Below are 15710 nucleotides of genomic sequence, written 5' to 3' on the forward strand. Positions count from 1 at the left end.
AGCCACTTTCCCTGCTGCTTGATGCAATTCTCAAAGCAGAACACCAGAATATTATCTATTAAATAGAATGAAGAGTTTCTAGTCAAGATGGTGGTATTAGTAAACACTATGTTCAGCTCTCCCCATGATAACCTCAAAATTATAACTGAACTACAGCACCACCGTCATTGAGAATCACCTGCAGTCTAGCTAAAACTAAGAACATACAGGAGAAGCCACCTCAAAACTGGTAAAAAAAGAAAAAAAAAGAAAAAGTGGAGATACAAAATGGGCTGGACACATGCTCATATGTGGCAGTTAAAAATTAGGTTGGAGTCTATGGCCACACCACCCTGAACATGCCCAATCTCATCTGATCTCGGAAGCTAAGCAGAATCGAGCTTAGTTAGTACTTGGATGGGAGACCACATAGGAATACCAGGTGCTGGAGACCACATAGGAATACCAGATGCCTAGAAAGGTGATTGCTGAGCCATTTGCTTATGCTTAGTTAGCCCTCCTTATCCGCAGGTCTCACATCTGAGGTCTCAACTAGGTGCTGGTATTCCTATGTGGTCCAGATGGAAAACCCACAAAAGCCAACCAAAATAAAGAAAACAGATACACAAGGACAAGGAAGTAATGAAAACACTGAGCTACCAGAAAGAAAAAGATAAAATGGCTATAAGAAGACCTCATATTTCAATAACCACCTTAAATGTAAATGGACTGAACTCACCAATAAAAAGGCACAGAGTTGCAAAATGAATCAAAAAACAAAACTCAATCATATGCTGCTTCCAGGAGACACATCTCAGTTCCAAAGATACGTATAGACTCAAAGGGAAAGGGTGGAAAATACATGGAGATTAAACATGCTACTGAAGAATAACTGGGTCAGAGAAGAAATAAAAAGAGAGATCAAAAGACACATAAAAACAAATGATAATGATAGTACAACATATCAAAACTTTTGGCACACAGCAAAAGCAGTCATAAGAGGAAAGTTCATATCATTATAAATGTAACAAAAAGCTGGTTCTTTGAGAAAGTTAATAAAATTGACAAACCCCTGGCTAGACTCACTAAAGAAAAAAGAAAGGACACTAAAAACAAAATCAGGAATGAAAGAAGGGAAATTATGACAGACACTGCAGAAATACAAAGGATCATATAAGAATACTATAAAAAAGTATATAATAACAAATTTAATAACCTAGAAGAAATGGACCAGTGCTTAGAAAAATACAAGCTTTCTAGTCTGAATCAAGAAGAACTGGAAAATCTAAATAGACCAATCAGCAGTATGAAAATTGAAACGATCGTCAAAAACCTACCAAAAAGTAAAAATCCAGGACCAGATGGTTTCACCAGTGAATTCTACCAAAAATTCAAAGAAGATTTAACACCTATTCTCCTCAAACTCTTCAAAAAAATAGAAGGGAAGGCAATGCTTCCCAACTCATTTTATGAGGCCAATATAACCCTGATACCAAAACCTGGTAAAGATAACACACACACACACACACACACACACACACACACACACGCATGCACACACATGCACACACACAAATCTACAGACCAATATCTCTTATGAATACAGATGCAAAAATTCTAAATAAGATACTAGCAAACTGAACACAGTAACATATTAAAGAGATTATATGTCACAATCACATGGGCTTCATCCCAAGGGCATGGGAATGGTTCAATATATGCAAATCAATTAATGTGACACACCATGTAAACTAATTAAAAAATAAGAATCATATGATTATATCAATAGATGCAGTAAAATTCTTTGACAAGATACAACACCCACTTTTGATCAAAACACTTAAGAAAATTAGAATAGTAGGAAAATACCTTAACATAATAAAGGCCATGTATGACAAACTCACAAGCAACATTATACCTAATGGTGAAAAACTAAAAACCTTCCTTCCCTCTAAGATCAGGAATAAGGCAAGGCTGTCCACTATCATCGCTATTATTCAACATAACATTGGAGGTCCTAGCTAATGCAATCAGGTAAGGGAAAGATAAAAGGCATCCAAATAGGAAACAAAAAGGTCAAACTAATCATGGATGACATGATTCTCTACATAGAAAACCCGACAGATTCCACAAGAACATGTCTAGAAACAATCAGCAAATACAGTAAAGTCTCTGGATACGAAATCAACATTCAAAATTCCATAGCGTTCCTATACTCCAATAACAAAGTGTCGGAAAAAGAAGTGGAAAGAAATAATATCTTTTGCAATTGCAACAGAAAGAATAAAATACCTAGGAATAAATCTAACAAAACATGAAAGGATCTATATAATAAAAACTACAAGATCCTATTAAAAGAAATTGAAGAAGATACAAAAAAAATAAAGATTTTCCATATTCTTGGATTGGAAGAAGCAATGTAGTCAAAATGACCATATTACCTAAAGCATTATACAAATTTAATGCAATCCCCATAAAAATCCCATGGGCATTTTTTAAAGAAATTGAACAAAAAATCATCAGATTTATATGGAAGCAAAAAGACCCCGAAGTGCCAAAGCTATCCTGAGAAAAAAGAACGAGGCTGGAGGCATCACTCTGCCTGACTTCAAATTGTACTACAAAGAGACAGTAACCAAAATGGCATGGTATTGGCAGAAAAACAAACACATGGACTAGTGCAACACAATCGAGAGTCCAGAAGTAAACCCATATTTATACGAGCAAATGATTTTTCACAAAAAAAGCCAAAAGCATACAGTGGAGAAAGAAAAGCCTCTTCAATAAATTGTGCTGGGAAAATTAGAAAGTCACCTGCAAAAAAAATAAACTAGACTGTTGTCTATCACCACACACCAAAATTAACTCAAAATGAATTCAGAACCTGAATATAAGACCTGAAATAATAAAATGCATAGAAGAAAACATAGTAACTAAACTTAAGGACCTTGGACTTAAAGAGGATTTTATAAATTTGACCTCGAAAGCAAGGAAAGTGAAAGCAAAAATAAATGAGTGGAACTACATCAAACTAAAAAGCTTCTGCTCAGCAAAAGGAACCGTCAACAAGGTAAAGAGACAACCATCTGAATTGGAAAATATATTTGTGAGCAATGTCTCTGATCAGGGCCTAACATATAAAATATACAAAAAACTTGTACAACTCAATAACAGCAACAACAATAACAACAACAACAAAAAAACAATCCAATCAAAAAATGGGCAGAGGACCTGAACAGACACTTCTCCCTGGAGGACATATAAATGGCCAACAAATACATGAAAAGGTACTCAATGTCACTAGCTATTAGGAAAATGCAAATCAAAACCAAAATGAGATACCATCTCATACCTGTTAGAATGTCTATAATCAACAGGACAAGTAATAACAAATGCTGAAGAGGATGCGGAGAAAAAGGAACCCTCCTACACTGCTGGTGGGACTGCAAATTGGTACAGCCACTATGGAAAACAATATGGAGATTCCTCAACAAACTAAGAATTGATCTACCATATGATCCAGCAATCTCTCTACTAGATATTTACCCCAAAAACTTGAAAACCCATATCCAAAAAGATATTTGCACTCTGATGTTCATAGCAGCATTATTCACAGTGGCCAGGAAATAGAAGAAACCAAAGTGTCCTACAATAAATGATTGGCTAAAGAAGTTGTGGCACATATATGCAATGGAATATTATTCGGCCATAAGAAGAGGTGAAATACTGTCACTTGCAACAACATGGATGGGCCTTGAGATAATCATGCTAAGTGAAATAAACCAGACAGAAAAAGTTGAAAATCACAATATATTACTTATATGTGGGATATAAACCTAAATGCAACAAATGAACAGGACAAACAAACAGAGACTCATGGACATGAAAAATAGACTAGTGGTTACCAGAGGGCAGGAGGGAGATAGATGGGGTAATAAAGGTCAAATATATGGCAGCAGAAAGAAATCTAATTATTGGAGGTGAACACAATAGATGATAGATAGATAGATAGATAGATAGATAGATAGATAGATAGATAGATAGGTCTTACTGTTAAATGTACAGCTGAAATATTGGATTTCATTAACCAATGTTAGCATAAAAAGTAAATAAATTTTTAAAAATTAATAAAAGGAAATTAATGTGCAACTTTGAATTTCAGACATTGAACCCAGACCAATATATTTCTGTAGTGTTTACTGTCATTGCTATCTTTACAATTTTATTTGAATAATAATAATTTACTTAGTAAAGGTCAGTGAGGTGGCAAGAGTAGATATTTTTATCTCCATTTTACAGGTTAAGATGCAGCCTGAAACTTTTGGCTCTAAGGCCAATACTTTTCTCAATGTATTTTTCAGGTAGTAAAAATCACATGTAATTCTTAGGTGTGGTGATATTCACCTATGATTCCCCTCAGGAATAGAAAGGGGAAACAGGTAAATGAGATGAGGTTTGAGCATCTATGCTTTTATTTGACTTGATGTATTAATTCGTATAGCCAATCTGACATAAACCAGAATCTCAAAACTTTCATTCTGAAGTTTGTTATGACTCTGAAGTTGCCACAGTGGTACCTTCATATGAGTAAGTTCACAAACATACCCACTTAAAAAAGATAAAAGGTTCAGACAGTCCAAGCAATCCATGTTTTTTGGCTACTTATTGTTATTATTTTTTAAGTTAGAAAAGCAATAGTTTCTCATTATAAATATACAAATATTATAAAAGTGTAGATAAAGTTCAAAGAAGAAATGGAGACGCCCTCACCATCTCCCCCCAAATCTAGCTTCAGAAATAACCAGTCAGTTATTAATTTTAAGAATAAGACAGCGCATTTGTTTCATGTTTCTAAAAATTTTTTAAATTCATTTATTTTTTTTATGGTGACATTTGTTAACAAAATCTAATACGTTTCAGCTGTACACTTAAAGAGTAAGGCATATGTATATATATTTACATTGTATGTTCACCTCCCATAGTTAGATTTCTTTCTGTCACCACATATTTTTTAAAAATTGTCATAGTGTTCAATATGAAGCTTTATAATGAATAGAAAATATCCTTTAAAAATATTATATTTACACGATTTGTCATTTGTCCTCTGCAGCCATATATTGGTTAAATGTGTATATCTAATATTCATTAAAAATGGCAGTTCTAAAATTTAAAAAAAGAAAAAGAAAAAATTGAAACAAAAATAAGGTGTGGTAGCAATACTTATACAAGACAAAATAGATTTTAAAACAAGAGAGAAAGAAGGACCCAATAATTCCACTTCTGGGGTATTTATTTGAAGAAACCCAAAACACTAATTCAAAAAGACAAATGCTTCTCTATGTTCATTGCTGCATTATTTACAATAGCCTAGATATAGAAACAACCTAACTGTCCATCAATAGATAAATAAAGAAGATATGGTACATATAAACAATGAATCATTACTCAGCCATAAAAAAAAAAAAAATGAAATCTTCTCACCTGCAACAACATGAATGGACCTAGAGGGTATTATACTGAGTGAAATAAGTCAGACACTTATATGTGGAATCTAAAGAACAAAGTAAACAAACAAATGAAACAGAAACAAATTCATAGATGCAGAGAGCATTTTGATGGTTGCCAGATGGGAGGAGGATTGGGGCGATGGGTGAAGATAGAAAAGGGGTTAAGAGGTACAAATTGATAGTTACAGAATATTTGTGGGGATGTAAAGTATAGCAGAGGTAATATAGTCAATAGCATTATAATAACTATGTATGGGGTCAGACGGGTAGTAGATTTATCAGGGTGATCACTTCTTAAGTTGTATAAATGTCTCATCGGTGTGCTATACATCTGAAGCTAATACAATATTGTATGTTGACTGTAACTGAAAAATAAAAATATTATTTTTAAAAAAAGAATTGAAACTATTTTCTTAGGGCAGACTTGGCAACACAGAGCTAGCTGGGTGATTGAACTTGGCCAAAAGCTCAGTGATTCTTCCCACTGTTCAGGGCAAATTCAACGTTTTTGGAGCACGATACGTAAAGGTGAAGATATGGTCAAGAACACTTTTGTGATTTAGGATTCTGGTTCCATTTCTAGGTATATATTTTAGAGAACTTTCTTTGAGACAAATAAGAGAAAAGAAATACACGGGGCCCCAAATTGTCAAGAAAGGCATGTATTATAAAATCAATGGTTCTGGAGAAAATGACTAATTAGCCATATCAGCCATCCTGGCCATATAACAATTTACCCACAACTTAAAGTGAAATACATTTTGGAAGAATTAAAAAGTTAATAACATAGAATGAAACCTTATACAAGATATGGGGAAGAAAAGGTGATTATTTAATTGATCTCAAGCTGAAAAGGGCTTTCAAAATATAAAAGCAAATTATGGTAATTTTGACCATAATATGTAATAATTTAAAATAGACCACATAAATGTCATTATCTTTTATTTTGAAAGCATAAACTCAAGAGGCAAATTACAAATTTGAAATAAGAATGTTAGCAAATATGATTTGTTCAGCAAAAATATGTTGGCCACGTATTACATATAAGACGTTGTTCTAGTTCCTGGGTGTACAATGGTAAATGATGCAGCATGCTATCTGCACGCATGCAGTCTACCTGCTAGCAGGACAGACACACAACAGTACTCATCACCCAATCAAGTATTTACTTACAATGTGATTAATGCTACAGAAGAGAAGTAGGAAGTATCAGATAGAGAGTGATTGACAGTGAGTCTGTATCTTCCGGGCTAACTAAAAAAAATTGTTATAATTTTTATAGTAATAACAAAGAAATATATATGTGAAAATTTTTAAAGAAAGTAAGTTTGAGGTACACTTTTTAATAATGAAGATATACATTTTTTTATATTATAACATTTGATAAAATGTAAATGTCTCTGAGAATTATTTAAATGCTTCAGTTATATCCAGAATATAGATCTGGACACATTCTGATAAATGACTGAATTTTTCACTCCATGGTATTTGTTATATGAACACTGTATTTATTAGATTCTGCTAACTATCAGAATAAAAAGTATTTTCAAAAACTGGTGATCTAAAGAAATATTACTCCTCCTTTTCATTAGGCTAAGCCTGTGAGTATGTTAAACTGCATTAAAGTGTCTCTGGTACAAATATAACACATTATCTCAAACAGACTATTATAGAATTTTCACTTCTTTAGATTGAAAAGTATAAGAGCACAACAAGCATGACCTAACCTAGCTTTTTGACTGTGATATTGTATTGTTTAATTTCCAAAACGATCTCAAGAGAATATTTCAATAAGGAGTTTGGAGTTCTCAGTTTAGTGATTCTAGCTGTTACTTGGAGAAATGGCTAATTCCAAGTCTTGAAAAGAAAACGTACAAGGTGAACCTGGTACATCTTGTGTCAGACCCAGGACATGTTAAGAAAAATGGGAATATGCCAACACAGGAGCCAGCTGGAAGGGCTCTCACTGTCCAGCTCTTGCATAATTGAACGTCAAAAAAAAAAAAAATGGCTGCAATCACTTGTAATACATTGACTAGTAAAAATCCAACTGCTCAATCAAAACATATATGAAGACTCAGAAAAACTCATACCAATACTGAAAATCAATAAGAAAAATACATATGAAAAGAACTATTCTGATAAAATGTGAAATACAATTTGTTAGTAATACATCTGATAAGTGATTTGTATATAGAACATACAAAAAAAAAAAAACTCTAATAGCTCAGTAATGAAAAGACAAATAGCCCATTTAAAAATGGGTGAAGGATCTAAATGGATATTTCTCCAAAGAAGATATATAGTGGACAATAACAGGAAAAGATGCTCAACATTATTAGCTATCAGGAAAATGGAAATCAAAATCACTACGAGATACCACTTCACCTCCACTAGGATGACTAGAATCAACAAAGTCAGAAAATACCAAGTGTTGGCAAGGATGTAGAGAAATTGGAGCCTGCTAACACTACTAGTGGGAATGTAAAATGGTGTAGCTGCTTTTTAAAACAGTCTGAAAGTTCCTGAAAACATTAAACATAGTGTTACTGTATGATCAAGTAATTCCATTCATAGATATATACCCAAGAGACATGCAAACATATGTCTACAAAAAAACTTGTGCATAATTGTTCATAGATGCATTATTCATAATAGCCAATAAATGGAAATAACCCAAACATCTACTGACTAATGAATAGATAAATCGAATTGGTATATTCATACAATGAAATATTACTGAGCAATGAAAAGAATAATGTACTGATAGAGAAATGGAAAATGACTGCTAATATGTATGAAGTTTCTTTGGGGGTGATGAATGATCTAAAATTAATTGTAGTGATGGTTCCACAACTCCGTGAATATACTATAAATGATTGAAATTGCATTGAATTTAAAAAGGTGAGTTTTATGGTGTATAAATTATATCTTAATAAAGCTATCAAAAAAATGGATTAAGAAAACTACAGTTACATCCTTTAAAAATTTTTTCATGTTAAGGCCAACTTAATTTATCTGATAAATCTACGAATAAGTTTCTCTTGGTTTCTAGTAATTTAATCCATTCAGAATATCTGTAATTAAAGGCTTTAGGATTGGTCCAGCTATAAACAAATAGGTCAATGAAATAGAATACCTAGAAATAGGCCGACCAAAGTATGGGAACTTTGTGTATGATAGAAGTAGTAATAAAAATCAGTTGGAATGGAGAGGATAATAAATAATTTTAAAAAATTAATTTTGCACAAGTGGTTATCCATATGAAAGAAGATAAAATTAGATCCTAACTTCATGAATTAATATAATATCAATACCAATAAATTCCAACTAGATTAAAGACCTAATATTAATAACTTCTGTTCTGCAAAAGTTATTACGAACAACATGAAAAGACAAGCCATTGCTATATAGATATTCTTGAGAAAATTAAGTACATAATCATTGCAGCATATGTTGTAATAGGAAAAATTGGAAAACAACCAATATTTGCCAAAAGAATGCAAACACTATGATTTATTCATACAATGGAAATTTATACAGCACTAAATATAACATATTGTGTTAAAGAGTAAATTTTAAAAAGGAACGTAAAATATTATACCAGTTATAAAGTTAAAACATAAAAAAAATACTATATCATTAATGATTACATACATATAAAGTAGTATACAAACAACCATGGAAAGTATACACACCACCTTGAGGACAGTGATCATCACGAGAAAAAAAAAAAAGAGAGGAACAAGATGAAGGGATAGAGCTTTAACTTATATGGAATATTTGCTTATCAAAAAAAAATCTGAAACAGATGTGGGAAAATCTTCTCAGTGAATACGTGGGGGTTGGTGCATTAGTTTCTGTATGTTCAATATATTTCATAATGTAAAACAATTAAATAATGCCCAATATAAAATTTTAATTTTAAAACACACAAAAATCATATTTTTATAAAATTGTCTTTGTGCTTACTATGACTACTATAAATATGTGTTCTTATATACAAATATAAATGTATGTATAATATATTGGCATTTTTTTCATCATGTCTTTCAAGTTTTGATGAAATTTTTAATAATGAATATGTATCAATATTTTTCCTAAAAGTCAAAGAACTTTGTTTTACCTTTTTCCTCTTTAATTCAGATTTCTTTGGTTTTTACCTAATGTCCATTTCATGTTCCAGGACTCCATTCAGGATACCATGCCACTTAGTTGTCATGTTTCCTTAAGTTCTCCTTGGATGTAACAGGTTCTCAGATTTTCCTTATTTTTGATGACCTTGATAGTTCTAAGGAGTACTGGTGAGGTATTTTGTAAAACGTCCCTGTACTAGGATTTATCTGATGTGTTTCTCATTATTACACTGGGGTTATGGATTCCGAAGAAGACGACCACAAATGTAAGGTACTATTTTAATTACATCACATAAAGGGTACATAGTAGTAACATGACATCAATGTTAATACTGACCTTAATCACCTGGCTGAGGTGGTGTTTGTCATGTTTCTCCACTGTAAAGTTACTTTTTTTCCTTTTCTTTGGAAAGAAGTCCCTATGTGCTGCCCACACTTAAGGAGTAAGTAGCTATGTTCCACCTCTTTAGGGCAGAGTATGTACATAAATTATTTGGAATTTTCTGCATATGAGATTTTTCTTATTTATTTATTTATTTACTCATTCATTTATTTATCTCAGCAGGAACTCAGAGATATTTATTTTTACTTTGGGTTATAATTCATTACTGCTTTGTTTTGTTGCTCATATTGTCCCAACTTTGGACACTTGGAGCTCTTTTAATTGGCCCCTGTCTCCCTTTGACATTCCTGCCTCAGCGTGTATGGGTGTTTGTTTTGGTTTGGGTTGTATCAATTTTTCAAAGCAATATGCAAAAAGATTAATGTATTAATAATGAGATGCTAATAGAATTATTAATAGTGCTTAGTACAGTGTCAAGCACAAAGATCTAATCATAAATAAAATATCTGATATAACTTAGCTAACAATATTAACAACAATATTAGTAAAAAGTTCTACTTTATTTTTTGAATTTTTCAAATTTGAAAACACTGACTATGCTTCTGTGTAAGATATATGATATTAATAGGAGCTAACTTTTGTGGAGCACTTACTATGTTAGATACCATGCTAAGCATGTAACATCTACTGTTTCATTTAATCCTCACAACAACCTTGTGGCTAAACTGAGGGCTATAAGGCTTAGTTTCATCACTCTAGGTGTCAAGGATAGTGTTTCTCAAAGTGTGGTCCCTGGACCACCTGACAATTTGTTATAAATGTGTGTTCTCAGTTCTCACTCTAGACTTCCTGAATCAGAAAGCCTGAGGTTGGGGCCTAGAGAGCTATGTTTTAGCATGCCCTTCAGGTGATTCTGATGCATGCTAACCTTTGTGAGAATGATGGAACCAGATTTTAAATCCAAGTATGAGATCTCGGAGCCCACTCAAGCCATGTGCTTTATCACCCAATGATACTGCCTCCTTAAAACAATAAGAAGAAAACTAGTTTATACATGATTTCTACTTAAAAACTGATCACAAATGTAGAAGTTTGGAGCAGTTTCATTCTCTTGGCTTCTAGTGCTTAACCAAATAATTTTACTTACTTAATTCACCACTAGAGGGAGTCCCTACATTACTTCAAATCCTGAATCTTTAAAGAAAAAAATCTAAACAAAACCAAACAAAAAACAAAATCTTTAGCTGGAGGGAGGTTTTATTTCTATTATCAGCATTAAAACAATTTCCTTAAGCTTCTTAACCTGGAACAGCTATATTTGAAGTTACATTGTTTAGGCACAATCAATAGTAAATAAATACATCATGGTTGTTCATGTAACATCTTTCATTTCCAAAATGGGACAAAGGGGGAAGGGAAGAGGAAGCTACAACTGACAAAATAATAACATAATTTAAATAAAATAATCTGACTTAAATTACATCATTACCTCTAAAGTTCCAAATAAGACTGGAAAATTTTTTCAGAAAATGATTCACTTATATATTTGTTTCCACACTACTCAAAGCACTTGGGTTAAAGGATGGTGAATCCAACACCTAGTACATGACAAGTTCTCAGTAAGTAGTGCTGAATAAATGAGTGAGTGAAGTTAATGTAACTGTTTGCTTCTACTGGACCTCTCTTAAACCACCCTAAATAAATTGGAATTCATTTAATGTGATGCAAAAATAAGTTTGAACTGTTTTATAATAAATATACATATATCATATAGTTTAAGAAAAGTCAACTAAAAAAGTAGTATTTAAGAAAAGTCACTGAAAATCAGGTTATACATCTTATAACCCGGAACAATAATTCCCAGAGATTTTGGAATACTACACCCAATGATTAACTGATCATGGACACATAACTCTCCATATTCCAAATAAGGAATGGCACTCATTGACTACTTAAAGTAATTTATTCATGTTTATATTTTTTGTTTAAGAACTTTGAAAAAAATCATGAGAGTGAGTGTGTGTGTCTGTGTGTGTGTGTGTGTGAGAGAGAGAGAGAGAGAGGGGAGAGAGAGAGAGAGAGAGAGAGAGAGAGAGAGAGAGAGAGAGAGAGAGAGAGAGAGAGAGAAAGGGTCGATCTTTATGCAATAGGAAGAGCATGGAGAGGGAAGACAAAGGATTTAGTTCCAGCCTCCCTACTATCTCATCATGTGACCTTGGCCAAGGAACTTGGCCTTCCCATGCCCAGCTCCTCTTCTTTGAGATGATGTGTCCCAGGAGAAAGCATACCCTGTAAAAAAGAAAGTGCCTCCAAGCAGTAAAGGCAAGAACAGTTGTGCTCATGCATGTTATGAAATATCTGTTGTAAGATCAAAGAGCCCAGATCTCAGGAGAAGGGTTCCTAGAACACATCCATTCCATATATTGGGTTGAGGCTGAAAGAGTTCAATTCAATTAATATTTGTTTAACAATTACTAGTCTATACTTGAGACATTAGCTAAAGATTTAAGTTACATGATGAATAATGTAGTTCTGGCTGTAATACATCAATACTTTCACATTGATACTAAGATAAGGGCTATGATCTTTAATTTGTGTCACTTTACTGGCCAATGGATGCTCAGAAATTTGTTCAAACATTATTCTGAGGTGTTTCTGGATGAGATTATTATTTGAATTGGTAGACTGAGTTAAACAGATTGCCCACCCTAAAGAGGTTGGGCTTCATACAGTCAGCTGAAGAGCTGACCAGAACAAAAAGGCTGAGGAGGTGGGAACTCCTCCTGTCCTACTATGTAAGCTTTGGGTTCTTTTTTTCCCCAGACTTCAGACTCAGCCAGAAATATCAGTTCTTCTTGAGTCTTAAACCTGTCAGCTCTTGAATTGGAATTCATTCCATCAGCTTTCCTGGGCCTCTAGCTTGCTGACTGCATATATTGAGACTTAGCTTCCATAATCGCATGAACCAATTTTTATAATAAAACTACATATATATAGTTTCAGGGGCCCCTACCCGCCCCTCAAACTATATCACACAATCACATATCATGATGCCCACCTCCTCCACTCATGCCTCATTGTTTTTTTCTATTTCCTCACATACACCATGCTTCCTCTGTCACGGGATTTTCACTCACTCACTCCCATTTATTCACTGATAAACTCAACTACTTACTGAGTTCCTATTGTGAGTCAAGGACAATAGTGGTATGAGGAATACAAAGGGAATAAGATAGCAAAGTGTCAGGTTTCATGGAGAATATATTCTAGTCATGGGAGATAGAAATAGCTTTTAAACAGTTTAATTTCAGAGTGTGACATGTGCTTCAGAGGAAACGAAACAGTATGATGTGGTAATAAGTAGGTAATTGGAGAAAGTCTCACTCTGACTTACAGCTTTTTAAGCAGAACTCTATGTAATAAGAAAGACTTAGCCATGTGACAATCTGAGGAAGACATGTTCTAGGCAAAAAAAATAATAAACACAAAACTAACTCCAAAATGAGATTGACATACGCTAGTAACAGGAAGATATTGTAGCTATAGCACAATGTGCAATGAGAGAAGTAGATGGGTAGGAAAGAATGAGACAGAGGCTTCACAGCCAGAGTAAGCATTTAAATTTGTATTTAAGCATACTAGGGTTCTGTCTTAATTCATTTGTGTTGCTATTAACAAAAACACCATAAACTGGGTGGCTAATGGAAAACAGAAATTTATTTCTCAAAGTTCTGGAGGCTGTGAAGTCCAAGATTATGGTGCTGGCAAATTTGGTGTTTGGTAAGAACCTCTTCCTCATTGATGGTTATCTTCTTATTGTAACATGGCAAGGGAACTCTCTAGGGTCTCTTTCTGTAAGAACATTAATTCCATCCATGATGGCTCCATTCTCGTGACCTAAGTACCTCCCAAAGGCCCTATCTCCAAATATCTTAATGGTTAGGATTCCACTTCAAAGACCAATCAGCAGAGGTTTTGATAAGTGGCATGATCTGATCTACATTTATGATTTGGCATTGCAGTATGTAATTATGGACTTAGAGAAATTATTAAGGTTTGTAATAAAGGTGAGTGATGATAGTAGCTCGGATTACGGTGATGTAGAAGTAATAAAGAAAGAATGATTCAGGATATGTTTTGGACGCACAACAAACAGGAATTGCCAGTGTATCTGCAGAAAAGAAAAAATAACTCCTAGGTTTTTGAACAATCAGCTGGAGAGTGATGCCATTTTCTGAGGCATGGAAGTTGGGTAGAACTAAGAATGGGGCTGTGGGGGAAGGCAATTTGCCTACATTGTCTCCCTCTCTGGACTGTTTTTCCCTCTCTCTTCACCTGGTTAACTTCTTCCCAATCTTTGTATCTCAGTGACATTTCTCCAATTACATAGTTCAAACCAAACTTCTGTATTAAGCACATATGCCTTCTCATGGTGACATGTACCTTTTCTTCAGTACCTGATATGTTGTAAACCATGTTGCCTCTGTAGCCTTGGTGAGTGAGGCCATCCCAGCTCATCCAGTGACCAGCAGACCACCCAGCTAGCTGACCAGAAAGGTGAGAAAAGAACCCTGCTTAGCTGACCCAAAGTAGAACCGCCTAAACCCACACATAGAATCCTGAATTAGGAAGTTGTTGTAAACCACAAGGTTTTGTTGTAGTCTGCTACACAGCGAAAGCTGATGCAGTAGCACATTCCTAAGTTGCAATTTTGCATGTGGTTGTTTGATTAGTGTCTATTCCTCTAAGAGACTGTGAGCTCTATAAGAGCAAAGACTCTTCTCATGTTAAATTACCACTCCATGCTCGGAGCCAGGCATAATATCTAGACTACAACAGGCCTTCAATATATAACTTGCTAAATGACTGAAGGGGGAGAGGAGAGGTATACCTTGTAACATAAGAGAATAGGAGGCCTTCTATAAAAGAGGTAACTCTCTTAAAGAGACATACACGTTTGTCCAAAACAAAATTCTATCAGTACAAGGTGTTGAGGAATACAAAACCGAAATTAAATTTCCTCTGCCTCCAAGAGTTCAAAGTCTAAACTACTACAGGAAACAATATAAAATGAACAGAACGTACAGCAGAGAAAAGGGCCCTATCACTCTCTGGAAAACGGAAGTGTGAGAGTTGTCAACGGAGGTTTCTTGAGAGAGATAAAGTTTGAATTTAGTCTTAAAGGTGTTTACTTGGAAGAGCAGCATAAATGAAGGCCAAGAGGGCAGAAAGGACATGAATATTCAAAGGTAAAGAAAAGTCTCCTGTTTATCTCAGGGTACTGTTAAGGCTTAAATGTCCGTCTCCTCGTCAAACCCTAAGACCCTTCTGGGTGGTGGTGCCTTCTTCTTATCTTTGAATTATTTCCAGTGTCCAACACAATCTTTTTCACAAAATAGGAACTTAATCAACATTTGTCAAATAAATGAAAAGTTAAAGACGAGGCGGTAAGCACTGCTCCTTCCAAAGAAAGCTTTCAAGAACCCATATTTTCAGATTCAACACGGGTAAATTAGACAAGTTGAGCATAAATTCTAAGACCAAACGTCGCATAAGCAGAGACGGACCCTGTTGGCCTTTAGTTTTGCGTTTCCCTCCTAATGACTGGTGGATTGGCTTGGAATTTTCCTCCTTTGTTCACAGTCCAGCCCGACGTACTGGAGACCAGCGCTGGGTCGGCGCGACTCTGCAGGGGATGAAAGGCCCAGAAGCAGGCATACCGCGTCCGCGAAGTGCAGATACACA

The 15710-nt window shown here is 34.4% G+C and overlaps 1 pseudogene; it reads left to right on the forward strand.

Moving 5' to 3' along the window:
• The first annotated feature begins 314 nt into the window (after positions 1–314).
• Positions 315–433, forward strand: LOC118612252 (annotated as a pseudogene).
• Positions 434–15710: the final 15277 nt, after the last annotated feature.

Source organism: Rousettus aegyptiacus, unplaced genomic scaffold, assembly GCF_014176215.1.
Source record: "Rousettus aegyptiacus isolate mRouAeg1 unplaced genomic scaffold, mRouAeg1.p scaffold_m13_p_15, whole genome shotgun sequence".
Taxonomy (NCBI): domain Eukaryota; kingdom Metazoa; phylum Chordata; class Mammalia; order Chiroptera; family Pteropodidae; genus Rousettus; species Rousettus aegyptiacus.